The 13,866-nt window shown below is 40.2% G+C and overlaps 1 protein-coding gene across 4 annotated transcripts in view; it reads right to left on the reverse strand.

The window, feature by feature from the left end:
- kirrel3 (kirre like nephrin family adhesion molecule 3) overlaps positions 1-13,866 on the reverse strand; it is a 960,216-nt gene that overhangs the window by 429,309 nt on the left and 517,041 nt on the right. The window contains exon 1 of one of the 4 annotated variants that reach the window (XM_062960869.1): positions 2,653-2,792. The exons of the other annotated variants lie outside the window; for them this stretch is intronic. The gene's annotated coding sequence lies outside the window, so the exon portion shown is untranslated. Of the gene's footprint in view, positions 1-2,652; positions 2,793-13,866 lie in introns of those variants that run through there. 4 annotated transcript variants of the gene reach the window in all.

Consider the following 13,866-nt stretch of genomic DNA (forward strand, 5'->3'; position numbering starts at 1 on the left):
ACTACAGCTTTTCCTATTTTATGGGGGGGAAAAATCATCCAATTATACTTAACTGAACAAAGCAGATGCTTCCAATCTGCTTTTAGCCACAGAAGAGAAAGAGCGGAAGGGGGGACATTTGCATGGCTCTTAACTTTAGTGTAGATCTTAATGCTATATGCAAACACAGCTAGCATGAATAGGTTCTTAACCAAAGTGTAGACACTTTTTCACTTTGCAAAAACTTGCAGGAGCAGAGAAAATCACCCGTCATCTAAGGGAAAATTCTCTCCAATAACTCAGAACCGTATCCCATTTCTATAGTTCACAAACAGAAGCACAAGATGGTTCTGACGAATATTCAGATCACATCCGCTGTTTGTTTCTGCTTCATGAACAATGGTTTCCTGGAGTGCTTATGTGTCCATGATACTGAGATGAGCAGCAGCTCTCTCATTGCACAGTCAGTTAACAGGTGTGCCCAGAGGGTGGCTGCAAAAGGGTGCCTGGGGAATGTAACCTTCTCGGCAACTCAAGCAGAAAAAGAACACCACCTACCCACACGGAGCAAAGCACAGCTGAATAAGCAAGGGCTGATAACAGTCTACACAAACTAGCAACAAAACATGTTGTAAAGCTTTAATTAGATGACACCACTTCTGACTACCGAAGGGTAAACATCATATTTCAATGCTCATATGGAGGAAAAGCAAGGAGGCCGCCCACACACAGAAAATGAGTGTCTCACAAATCAACTAACATTAATAATAATAATAATCATCATCATCATTATCAGTACAAGAAAACCGCACTACAAACTAGAGCTGACAGCTGGCACAACAAAACATTGCATGGAAAGTTCCTTGACAAAATTGAAGGAAAAGCTGATAAGGAGAAGACCTGGCTCTGGCTCACGAATGGGACCCCGAAGAAGGAGACAGAAGGCCTGATCCTTGCAGCCCAGGAGCAAGACATCCGAACAAAGGCCATTAAGGCCAAGATCAAAAAATCAGCGGATGACCCAAAATACAGACTGTGCAAGGAAGCTGACGAAACCATTGATCATATCCCCAGCTGCTGTAAGAAAATTGCACAGACAGACTACAAACAGAGGCACAACTACGTGGCCCAAATGATTCATTGGAACTTATGCCTCAAGTACCACCTCCCAGCAGCAAAGAACTGGTGGGATCACAAACCTGCAAAAGTATTGGAAAATGAGCACGCAAAGATACTGTGGGACTTCCGAATCCAGACTGACAAAGTTCTGGAACACAACACTCCAGACATCACAGTTGTGGAAAAGAAAAAGGTTTGGATCATTGATGTCGCCATCCCAGGTGACAGTCGCATTGATGAAAAACAACAGGAAAAACTCAGCCGCTATCAGGACCTCAAGATTGAACTTCAAAGACTCTGGCAGAAACCAGTACAGGTGGTCCCGGTGGTGATGGGCACACTGGGTGCCATGCCAAAAGATCTCAGCCGGCATTTAGAAACAATAGGCATTGACAAAAATTACGATCTACCAACTGCAAAAGGCCACCCTACTGGGATCTGTGCACATTATCCGAAAATACATCACACAGTCCTAAACGCTTGGGAAGTGTTCGACTTGTGATTTTGTGATACGAAATCCAGCATATCTGTCTTGTTTGCTGTGTCATACAATAATAACAATAATAACAATAATAACAATAATGACAATAATGACAATAATAATAATAATAATAATAATAATAATAATAATAATAATAATAATGGAGCTGGAAGAGACCGCATGGGCCATCTAGTCCAACCCTCTGCTATACATGAAAAGCACAATCAAAGCATTCCCAACAGATGGCTATCCAGCCTCAATAATAATAATAATACAGTAGAGTCTCACTTATCCAACATAAACGGGTCGGCAGAATGTTGGATAAATGAATATGTTAGATAATAAGGAGAGAGTAAGAAAAAGCCTATTAAACATCAAAATAGGTTATGATTTTACAAATTAAGCACCAAAACATCATGTTATACAACAAATTTGACAGAAAAAGTAGTTAATTACACATTAATGCTATGTAGTAATTACTGTATTTACGAACTTAGCACCAAAATATCACAATGCATTGGAAACATTGAGTACAAAAATGCGTTGGATAATTCAGAATGTTGGATAAGTGACTCTACTGTAATAATAACAACAACAACAACAACAACAATAATAATAATAGAGTTGGAAGAGATAGCATGGGCCATCTACACAGACACTATAATCCAGATTGAAGTGAGTTAAAGCAAACCGGGTTTGCTGCGCAATGCCTACACAAATACCCCAGCAACCAGTCAAATTAGGACGGTGGCCACAGTATCTGTTGAATGTGGATCAAACCAAACCCAGGAACCACAGTATCTGCAGCAAGACAGCCACCAGATGTTGTGTAATGAGTCCCGATATCAGGGTTGAGGATTAAACAAACAATAGTTAAATAAGACAAAGGCTGTAGCCTGTTAATAAAGAAACCTGAAGACTTAAGTCTTTGAAAGTCCAGCCAAGATAACAGAATTGCAAAACACAAACCAATAACAATGAACCAGTGTTAAAGTCAAAAATACAATTAATGAAAGCAAGCTGAGGAGTACAGTGAGTCAGACCAAAAACAAACAATAGCCAGGAATACAAACCAAAGTCAGAGTTCAGACGTCAAAAGCCAGGAATTCAATGGTCAGGATCCAGAAATGAGAGACAGGCATTCAGGAATGCAAATGGAAGGGCAGCAGAACCAGGATCAGGGGCAAAAATACAAAGATGTCTGCTACCCAAAGCAACTCCACAAGTGGTTTGTTGATTTAGAGGTCCCAGCTGGAGCTCGTCTCATCAACCCTCCACCACTGATTTCTGAGACCTGCTATACTTTACTTGTTCCCAAGAACTGAGGTCTGATTAGCCCTTCAGAGCTTTGCTGAAAATATTGGAGTCTTGAGCAGTATCTGAGCCAGACTAGACAGACTGCTGGCCATGACACCAGAAAATGCAGGGGTTTTTTCACCAATCCCTTGAGATGCACTATTGTGTATATCCTTGTATGTTTGGGGTCACCTTGGTTTTAGCCCTTCATGGGATATAGACTCGAATCAGCTGCAGCGCATTATCTGTCTTTTCCCAGATTTTCTGGTGAGGTTTTTTTAGTGAGCTTTCTTGCTAATGTGCACAACAACACAAATTGGGGGTGTTTGTTTTTTTGGAATGCCCTGCTGCATTTCACAGGCAGAAATGAAAAATAGGTAAAAGGAAATTGAGCCAGGTGAAGATGAAGACTGTTTGTCTATCTCAGGGGTCCCCAAACTAAGGCCCGGGGGCCGGATACAGACCTCCAAGGTCATTGCCTTGGCCCCCACCCTCAGTTTTAGACTTCACACCAACAATCCTACTTAACTTGACTATCCCATTGGCCAGAAGCAGGCCCACACTTCCCATTGAAATCCTGATAGGTTTATGTTGGTTAAAATTGTTTTTATTTTTAAATATTGTATTGTTCTTTCATTTACTAATATTGTGCTATGGTAACAATTGAATATATTTTGTATACATATAATATTGATACTAATACTATAATGTAATACAATATAATACTAATAATTATGCAATATAATAATATTAATTATACATTATATAGTAAATGTAATATTACAGTAGAGTCTCACTTATCCAAGCTAAACAGGCCGGCAGAACGTTGGATAAGCAAATACATTGGATAATAAGGAGAGATTAAGAAAAAGCCTATTAAACATCAAAATAGGTTATGATTTTACAAATTAAGCACCAAAACATCATGTTATACAATAAATTTGACAGAAAAAAATAGTTCATTACACATTAATGCTATGTAGTAATTACTGTATTTACGAATTTAGCACCAAAATATCACAATGCATTGAAAACATTGACTACAAAAATGTGTTGGATAATCCAGAACATTGGATAAGTGAGTGTTGGATAAGTGAGACTCTACTGTACTTGAATCAGCTGCAGCACTTTATCTGTCTTTTTCCAGATTATCTGGTTAGGCTTTTTTAGTGCACCTTCTTGCTAATGTACACAACACAAATTGGGGGTGTATGTTTTTTGGAATGCCCTGCTGCATTTCATGGGTAGAAATGAAAAATAGGTAAAAGGAAATTGAGCCGGGTGAAGATGAAGACTGCTGGTCTATCTCAGGGGTCCCCAAACTAAGGCCCGGGGGCCGGATACAGACCTTTTTTTGGTTCAACAATAAATGTGAACTCTTCTTCATGGAAAAATAAGACATCCCCTGAAAATAAGACCTAGCACATCTTTGGGAGCAAAAATTAATATAAGATACTGTCTTATTTTCGGGGAAACAAGGTAGGATGTGTGGGGAAAAGTGGAGAAGAGCTGGTACTGCAAACAGTGTTTTTTTCTGATCAGAGATAACGCCAAAGCAATGTTTAAGGTATTGGTAATCACAATAGCTGACCCAGGCCAAGGCTGATATGGTCAAGTGTGATGGATCTGACTTTCCGCTCTTGAGCCACACAGACTGTCCCACATCCTTCCATTCACTGAGAACTGCTCAGCTAATAATGTAGGGCCCCTCACATGCTATTTAATCCTAGATCAGGGGTCCTTAAACTTTTTAAGTGGAGGGCCGGTTCACAGTCCCTCAGACTGTTGTGGGGCCAGACTATGATGTAATAGTCCAAAATTAGGATTGTTGTTGTTGTGTGCCTTCAAGTCATTTCAGACTTAGGTCAACCCTAAGTCTAAAGTTTAGGACAGAGGCCAGGTCAATGACCTTGGAGGGCCACATCCGGCCCATGGGCCTTAGTTTGGGGACCCCTGATCTAGACGATCTCATAAGACCATAGGTAAGCAAAGAGGCCTCCAAAGACCATCAAGATGGTCTCATAAGACCATAGGTAAGGAAAGGGTCTCCCAAAGGTCATCTAGACAATCTCATAAAACCATAGGTAAGGAAAGGGACCCCCAAAGGCCATCTAGACCATCTCATAGGAACATAGGTAAGGAAAGTGACCTCCAAAAGCCATCTAGATGGCCTCATAAGACCGTAGCTAAGCAAAGAGACCTTCAAAGACCATCTAGATGACCTCATAAGGCTATAAGTAAGCAAAGAGACCTCCAAAGACCAGGTAGACTTAGGTCAATCCTTAGTCTACAATTTAGGACAGGGGCCAGGTAAATGACCTTGGAGGGCCGCATCCGGCCCCCGGGCCTTAGTTTGGGGACCCCTGTCCTAGATGATTCATGGGTTTGATGGGTGCCAAACCAGCTTTGGAAGCCAAATATGGCCCATCGGCAGCACATTGCCGACTCCTGTCCAAGCAGGCAAAACATATCCTTCAGCTCCAAACAATGTATCCCTCATTCAATCCCAGAGTACAACTTCTACTCTTGCAAGATTTAAAAGGCAGCCTCCCCACAGGTATGCTTTCTCTCATCACATTGTAAAGGGCATGCTGCGATGGTTGTGGGCGGAAAGTACATTTAACAGAATTTGACCCTGCTACGGAATATTTGCAAAGAGAAAAGCTTCTCCTGTATATCCTTATGCCGGCTCATATACTGAGGCCATCCTAGTTCAAAAGCATTGATCCGTGTAGATTTTCTTGCCTGTATTCTCAAAAAACTGCCATCCTCTTATAAACTGGGGAAATTGATGTCTCTGGTCATTAAAACATATACATGCAGCTTTAGGCAGAAGTGACAAGGAAGAAACTTCTGGAAACCAATTGTGGGCACCAAATGAAGTAAAAGAGGCTTAGATACAAAAGACGGAAAGCTGATAAATCTTCTCATTTTAGCTGACATTTTAAAACGCTAGACAGGTTTTCTCTGTACCCAAAGGGTAACCGAGGCACCAGAAGTCCTTATTAGCAATTTTTTTCCCTCCTAGCTGCAGCAACTTCATAACAAAAAGAAAGAAGAATGTCATTAAAGGAATGGAAATGGTTCAAAGAATGAAGTCAGAAGTGTGGATTTTCTTCTTCTTCACCATACCCACATTCACCAGTTGCATAGCACAAAGGATTTGGAACATAGTCATATTGGCCTTTATAAGGATGAACATCTTATTTATAATCAATAAGTCACAAGAAAACCAACTTGGCTTCTTTCCCTTGGCTGCCCTCAGAAGAACAGCATGGAAGAATAAAAAAATAATCTCCTTTGTGGTAGCTCTGCATAATATTAACCTCTGTTGGATCGAATATAGAATAAAGAAAATAATGAAGAAAAGGTGTGTATGTGTGGAGAACGTGTCATTCCCTAATTGCAGTTTCATCAATGAAGAGTCCTTATATTATTAGGTGTGTTTATTGTTACCTTTACTTTTAAGAAATCATATACTAAAGTTAAAACTGGAAATCAATGTTCACAGGTACAATCAAACTGAACTAACTATTTCGGTTTTAGGTAAAGGTTTTCCCCTGACATGAAGTCTAGTCGTGTCAAACTCTGGGGGTTGGTGCTCATCTCCATTTCTAAGCCAAAGAGCCGGCATTGTCCATAGACACCTCCAAGGTCATGTGGCCGTCATGACTGCATGGAACGCCGTTACCTTCCCGTCGGACCTATTGATCTACTCACATTTGCATGTTTTCGAACTGCTAGGTTGGCAGAAGCTGAGGCTAACTGTGGGTACTCATTCCACTCCCCAGATTTTGGTTTTAGGAATGCTAATATTCATCAGCCAGGTATAAAAGAGTTGGGATACTCAAAAAGGTAGATAGAAAATTGTATACGCATCGCCAAACCTGACTACGATACATTTTTTTTAACCACACCTCTTAAATCTCCCAGTCATTAATTCTTTTGGCTGGAAGATTCTGACAGTTGGAGCTAAAAAACCTGTGGTGCAGCTGGCTAGTAACCAGCTGCAATAAATCACTACTGACCGAGAGGTCATGAGTTCGAAGCACAGGTCGGGTTAAGCCCCCGACCATTAAATAGCCCAGCTTGCTGTTGACCTATGCAGCCCCGAAAGACAGTTGCATCTGTCAAGTAGGGAAATTTAGGTACGCTTTATGCGGGAGGCTAATTTAACTAATTTACAACATCATAAAACTGCCAGCAAAACACGAGGAAAGGAATGAGGAAGTACAGCCACTAGTGGACAGTGAAGCAACAGCTCCCCCTGTGGCCGGAATTGTGAAGCTGGAAAAAAATGTTAAATGCCTCTGTGTCTGTCTATATATGTTGTTTGTCTGTTGGCATTGAATGTTTGCCATATATGTGTTCATTGTAATCCGCCCTGAGTCCCCTTCGGGGTGAGAAGGGCGGAATATAAATACTGTAAATAAATAAATAAATAAATTATAGAATGGGGAAACTAGCCTTAATTTTAAGAGCAGCCCATTGGAATGAATGAATTGATCACTGGGAGAGCAGAAAAGATGTGATTACCAGTCCAGAGCTAAAGAAGCCAAGGTATCAGTGAGTAGAGCGAAAAACCAAGATAAGCCAAGGGAAGTGCAAAAGGGTAGTCCGTATCAAGTTCTAAGAGTCCAGAAAGTAGGACGGAGTCTCTAAGACAATGTTTCTCAACCTGTGGGTCTCAGATGTTTTGGCCTACAACTCCCAGAAATCCCAGCCAGTTTACCAGCTGTTAGGATTTATGAGAGTTGAAGGCCAAAACATCTGGGGACCCACAGGTTGAGAACTGCTGTTCTAAGATGACTTTGATGTCTCATCTAGAGTGAGAAATAGACCTTGCTTCCAGTAGGTGACCAGTGCTTGTTGACAGCCTTATCTAGGTGTTCGCACACACACCAGCTGACCTTCATGATGCTTCAAGAAAAAAGGAAATAGTATATAATAGACCATTGGATTAGGCATATGGATTCATCCATAAAGGGACATATGGCCAAGACTTCTGGTGTTCCTAATCTATGGTAGATGCACAAGAAAGAAGAAAATATGGGAAGGTGAAAATAGCAAGAGATGGGGCAGAAGGCGATGACAGGTATTTCTCCCTCTGTCTGGTGAACAGGAAGCAGAGAGCAAAAAGGAAGATGGCATTTCCTTTGTACTTAGCTCTTTTCAAGTTTTCCAGCAGCCTAAGTGGCCATCTTTCAAAACCTGGATGTGCCCTGATGAATACGGATTGCAGACCATTATTTTTCTGAAATATGTCATGTTCCAATTCCATGTGGCTTTCAGGATGAAATTAATAAATACATTGCTGACAGAGGAGCAAGTCTCCCTGAACTATGAGAAGTTGAGTTTTGGTTCTCTGAAACAGGCAAACTTTTTAAATGCTTGTTACTACGGTCGGAAGCTGTTAAATCAGCAAAAAATATTAGTGCTGGGAATGTGAGTTTGCTAGCCATTTTAGCAAATCTAATTCCAGCTGAAACACCAGATGGGAAAAAGGAGGTGGATATGCTACACAAAGGAATCAGATCTGAAGCGTTTGGTCTTGCTTTCTCTATATGAGCAGGCAGACACAAATCTTTAGGGACTAGAACATATTCTGCTCCCACCTCCCAACCCTGCTTATTCGTTTCTTTCTTCTTAACTCAAGAAGGAAGATGAGGTTTCTTGATATTTCCTGAGCTTGGACTGTGGGAGTTGTAGTCCAGAAATAACGCTCCTAATCTGGAATTGACATTGTTTTGGGGCAAGTTTCCATTGAATGACACCATACAGAGCAGGGATCTCAATTTGATATCTTTAGTTGATCAAATTAAGCTCCCAAAAATGGGAGAGAGAAAGGAAATTGCCAAATGTCAGAAAAAAGGGTCTTTTCCGGCTATTTAAGACAGGTAGGTAGTTAAAAAAAACAGGAGGCAAACCAAAAGCCAACATACCCAATTTATTTCCTCTACAGGCATTCTTTTAAAAGCTCTTGCTTTATAGCCAGTTACCTGCCAAATGCCCGTTCAGAGGAAAAACCTAGGACACATCTGTATGGCCTATGGTTATATATTTATTTATTACAGTCGATGACCAGCAACAGAAAATGTACAAGCATCAGAATAGCGTGGAAACGTATACAATTAGATATTAAGAAACACAGTGAAGAACAAAGTTAAAACACAGTATTGAATGTGGCAGCTAAAGCGATATAAAACATTTATATGTTAAAATGACAAAGGTAAATGCTGAAGTAAATATTAAAATCTTCTAAAACTGTGGCAACATCTTGCACCGACAAGCTATAGCTGCTGCACAAAAGCTAGCAACTTTGGCAGTAATTTTGGGGTCTTGGTCTGCCAAAAGATAATCAACATAAAACCTTACAGATCTCCCTGATAAACTTTCTAAAATTGGATTTATAAAATGTTTACGAAGGTCTCGGTAAAAAGAGCAGTACAACAAGACATGCCCCACAGTTTCCACTGCCTCAGCCTCACAGGGACATAGGCATTCATTGTATGGTACTTTGTTATATCTTCCCTCAAGTACAGCTGAAGGGAGTACATTGAACTTAGCCTATGTAATGTGGGACAAAAGAAGCAGGAGCAGAAGTGAAGCAAACATGTGTCTGATCACACGTCAAGTACAGCAACCAGGACGAGTTTCGAACAAAAATTATACCTACCAGAAATCATAACAGTCTAGATCTCTATTACACAGACAAACCATATTTTAATGTACTTTGGCACCTTTACTTCCATGATTCAATGCTATGGAATTCTGGAATTGGCGGTTTGGTGAAACATCAGAACTCTTTGGCAGAGCAGGCTAAAAATCTTGCAAAACGACAATTTCCGGGATGCCATAGCATGGAGCCATGGCTCAAGTGATGTCAAACCACATTAATTCTGTGGGGGACTCAAGGCGGCTTACATATGGGACAGAAAATCCAACAGACATAAAAGCAAACAATCCATTAAAACAAAACCATCACTAAAATAAAATAAGATAAAAATATAGGTATATATTATCTGTTATTGCTACTGTGTTATTGTTATGCATTTGTTTCATTTTGTGTGTTTGCACTATTGAATGCTTTTGTGAGCCACCCCGAGTCCCTTAGGGGAGATGGTGGCGGGATATAAATAAAGATTATTATTATTATTATTGACACAACGACGTTGTATGACACAGCAAACAAGATAGACATGCTGGATTTCGTTTCACAAAACCACAAGTCAAACACTTCCCAAGTGTCTAGGACTGTGTGATGTGTGATGCAGGTGCCACCTTGACGTGGTGGGGGGCTTAGCTGCTCCAATGATGACTGAGGGCTGTGCTGGCGGTAGTGTAACTACCGGCAGGTCCAACCAAGCCAGAGAGGCCTCAGCTGAGGAGCAGAACTAAGAGCACCTAACCCATTAGCATTATGGAGAATCAAACCCAAACGAAGTCTATACTGGCTCGGTCGTCGCCCAGGATAAAAAGGACCGCGGTGGATGCTGCTGATTCTGGACATCCATCGATAAGTGGGCTACGGAATCATCAAAACCCAAATAAACAGTCACAGAAGCGGAAGAAATATACAATGCCAGAAAACCGCACAATTATTATTATTATTATTATTATTATTATTATTATTATTATTATTATTATTATTATTGTATGACACAGCAAACTAGATAGATATACTGGATTTCGTATCACAAAATCACAAGTCAAACACTTCCCAAGTGTCTAGGACTGTGTGATGTATTTATTATTATTATTATTATTATTATTATTATTATTATTATTATTATTATCATTATTTGAAACACAGCAAGATGAGTCCACAGCAGACACTCTGCTAGCTGTTGTATTGGATCATCCGTCGGACACTTGTGTTAGGATAATATCATTGGACCCTGGAAGTTTAAATCCTTTCCCTTTAGTCTAATGTTGTAATTCTGTCTGATGGAAGGGAGTAGAAAGTCCCTCACTATGAAAACTTATTCAAAACAAAGACTTGGATCAAATTACAACATCAGCATTTTTATGAGGCCTGAAAGTACAAATACATGGAACTTTCCAAATTCTTAAAAGATATAAAATTGAATATTTGCCTTTGTGTTTGTGTATGCTGGAATCCGCCCTGAGTCCCCTCAGGGAGATAGGGCGGAATACAAATAAAGTGTTACTTACTACACTTCCCAAGTGTCTAGGACTGTGTGATGTATTATTTTATTTCATTATGACACAGCAAACAAGATAGATATGCTGGATTTCGTATCACAAAATCACAAGTCAAACACTTTCCAAGTGTCTAGGACTGTGTGATGTATTTTCGGATGATGCGCGCAGATCCCAGCAGGGTGGCCTTTTGCAGTTGGCAGATCGTAATTTTGTCAATGTCTATTGTTTCCAAATGCTGGAAATAATAATAATAATAATAATAATAATAATAATAATAATAATAATAATAATAATTTAGATGCACCCTTAGTATCAGTGCCCAGTGATAGATATTTCTCCCTGTCCTCAATTACATTTTTAATTAGTTACCCACATAAAAGTCTTTTAAGTAGTCATACTCAAGTGTGACAGTCATACTAAAGTGTGAAAGAATTTCAAAAAGATATTCTGATGCTGGGAACCGGCACACACACACACACACACACACACACACACACGAAGTCCGAAACCATCAGTCTTATATTTGTGGATGGTGTGATGTGCTTCGAAGATGAATTTTACCCACTCTGCCAATAACTAAAGCTTGCCATATCCTCCTCAAATCAGCTTGTAAAAAGCAAAGGAGAAATTGAAAGGTTTGCATTGCTTTTCCAAGAAACAAACAGAGGTTGCCTTCTGAATGCTGATGGACCTGTAGAGGTAATACGTGCCTTCCAGAAAAAGATGCTCCACACCACTGTTTTAATCAATAATGGATTTTTACCCCACACATTTCAGGCCCTCATGATTTTTAGGTATAAATAGAGTTTTTTGTTTTCTTTAATAATCAATAATAATAACTTTATTTTTGTATCCCGCCTCCATCTCCCCAAAGGGACTTGGGGCAGCTCACATAGGGACAAGCCCAACAACAAAGGTTAAAAACACAGATCCACAAATTAAAACATTGTAACAATATAAAACAACATAAACAGAATTTAAAACCATTCTTTTGCAATGATCTGAATGTGTTAGGTTAATGTAGCTCATAGAAAGCATTTGAAATGCACCAGCTGCCCCTGCAGACCTCTGGGAAAATGAGACTATATGTTTCTCACACCAAATTGCCATTTTGAGGGGGGAAAGACAATAAATAAAGGAATTTAAGAATTGTATGACACAGAGATCAAAGCCAGAAAGCTTGCAAAGGATCTGTATGTATGTGTGTGTGTGTGTGTGTGTGTGTGTATGTGTGTGTGTGTGTGTATATATATGTATGTGTGTGTGTGTGTGTGTGTGTGTGTGTGTGTATGTGTATATATATATATATATATATATATATATATATATATATATATATATATATATATATATATATAGAAAGAAAACAGGAGATTTAAAACCAGAGTTCACTCTCTTATTTATATATAATTTCCTTATCCACAGATTTAATATCTATGGTTTCACTTACCTAGTTTCCAACCAACCCACTCCCCAAGTATTAGTAGGAGCCTCCGATGGCCTAGGGGATAAAAGCCTTGTGACATGAAGGTTGGGTTGCTGACCTGAAAGCTGCCAGGTTTGAATCCCACCTGGGGAGAGCATGGATGAGCTCCCTCTATCAGCTCCAGCTCCATGCGGGGACATGAGAGAAGCCTCCCACAAGGATGGTAAAACATCAAAACATCCGGGCGTCCCCTGGGCAACGTCCTTGCAGACGGCCAATTCTCTCACTCCAGACTTTCATGGCCGGGATCACAGGGTTGTTGTATGTCTTTCGGGCTGTGTGGCCATGTTCCAGAAGTATTCTCTCCTGACATTTCGCCCACATCTATGGCAGGCATCCTCAGAGGTTGTGAGATATGGAAAAACCTCACCCTGGACTCTATACAGATATATATTCTTTCCTTACTTAGTTTATCCATACCTCACAACCTCTGAGGATGCCTGCCATAGATGTGGGCGAAACGTCAGGAGAGAATACTTCTGGAACATGGCCACACAGCCTGAAAGACATACAACAACCCAGTTTGCTCTTTGTTATACTTGGGTGCTCCTAGTGGTCCGATGGAAGTATTGCAGCTACTAGCTTAGGTGATTGTCACACAATACTGTCCAAACACTACTATTCTAGGGTTGTTGTATGGATGTGGGCGAAACGTCAGGAGAGAATACTTCTAGAACATGGCCATACTGCCTGGAAAACGTACAGCAACCCTGTGATCCTGGCCATGAAAGCCTTCAACAACTACTATTCTACTTTAAATTCAATGAGTACCTGATGTGGGATCCTGGGATTTGAAGTTTTGAGAGAGATCATTACAATTCTCAAACAAAAATAATCTTTTGGACATCACAAAAATACAAACCACAAAATTCCCAGGAGTGACAGTGGAATAGCTAACACTTTAACAGTGTAGTGTGATAATCTCCTTAGTGTTCATCAGGTAGCACAAATAAAAACCTGAGACTAGAATCTGCTTCTATAATCTCTGCAACTCATTTCCATTGTAAAGGGGGAAAAAACCTTTTCCAACCCTTGCTAGCCTATCAGTCCATCAGCCTGCCTAGGATCTGCCTTGCAATTGCCTAACAGTGAAAAAGTAAGTCATTTCAGTTTAGCTCAAGACTGAAACCAGTGCTTAGGCCATCCATCTCTTCTATTGAGTGACATGAATGCACACTGCTGTTTTTCCTTTAGAAAAAGGACGTGCACTGCAGAAAATATCAAAATACTGGTATTTCAAAATGTCAATGACTGTATTTTAGTACACCAGGCAGTGGTTCCTTTCCACAGTAGAGGCAGCTGCCTTCTAGAATTGGCCGAGTCTTTTGCAAAGCCGATG

Source organism: Anolis carolinensis, unplaced genomic scaffold (assembly GCF_035594765.1).
Source record: "Anolis carolinensis isolate JA03-04 unplaced genomic scaffold, rAnoCar3.1.pri scaffold_8, whole genome shotgun sequence".
Taxonomy (NCBI): domain Eukaryota; kingdom Metazoa; phylum Chordata; class Lepidosauria; order Squamata; family Dactyloidae; genus Anolis; species Anolis carolinensis.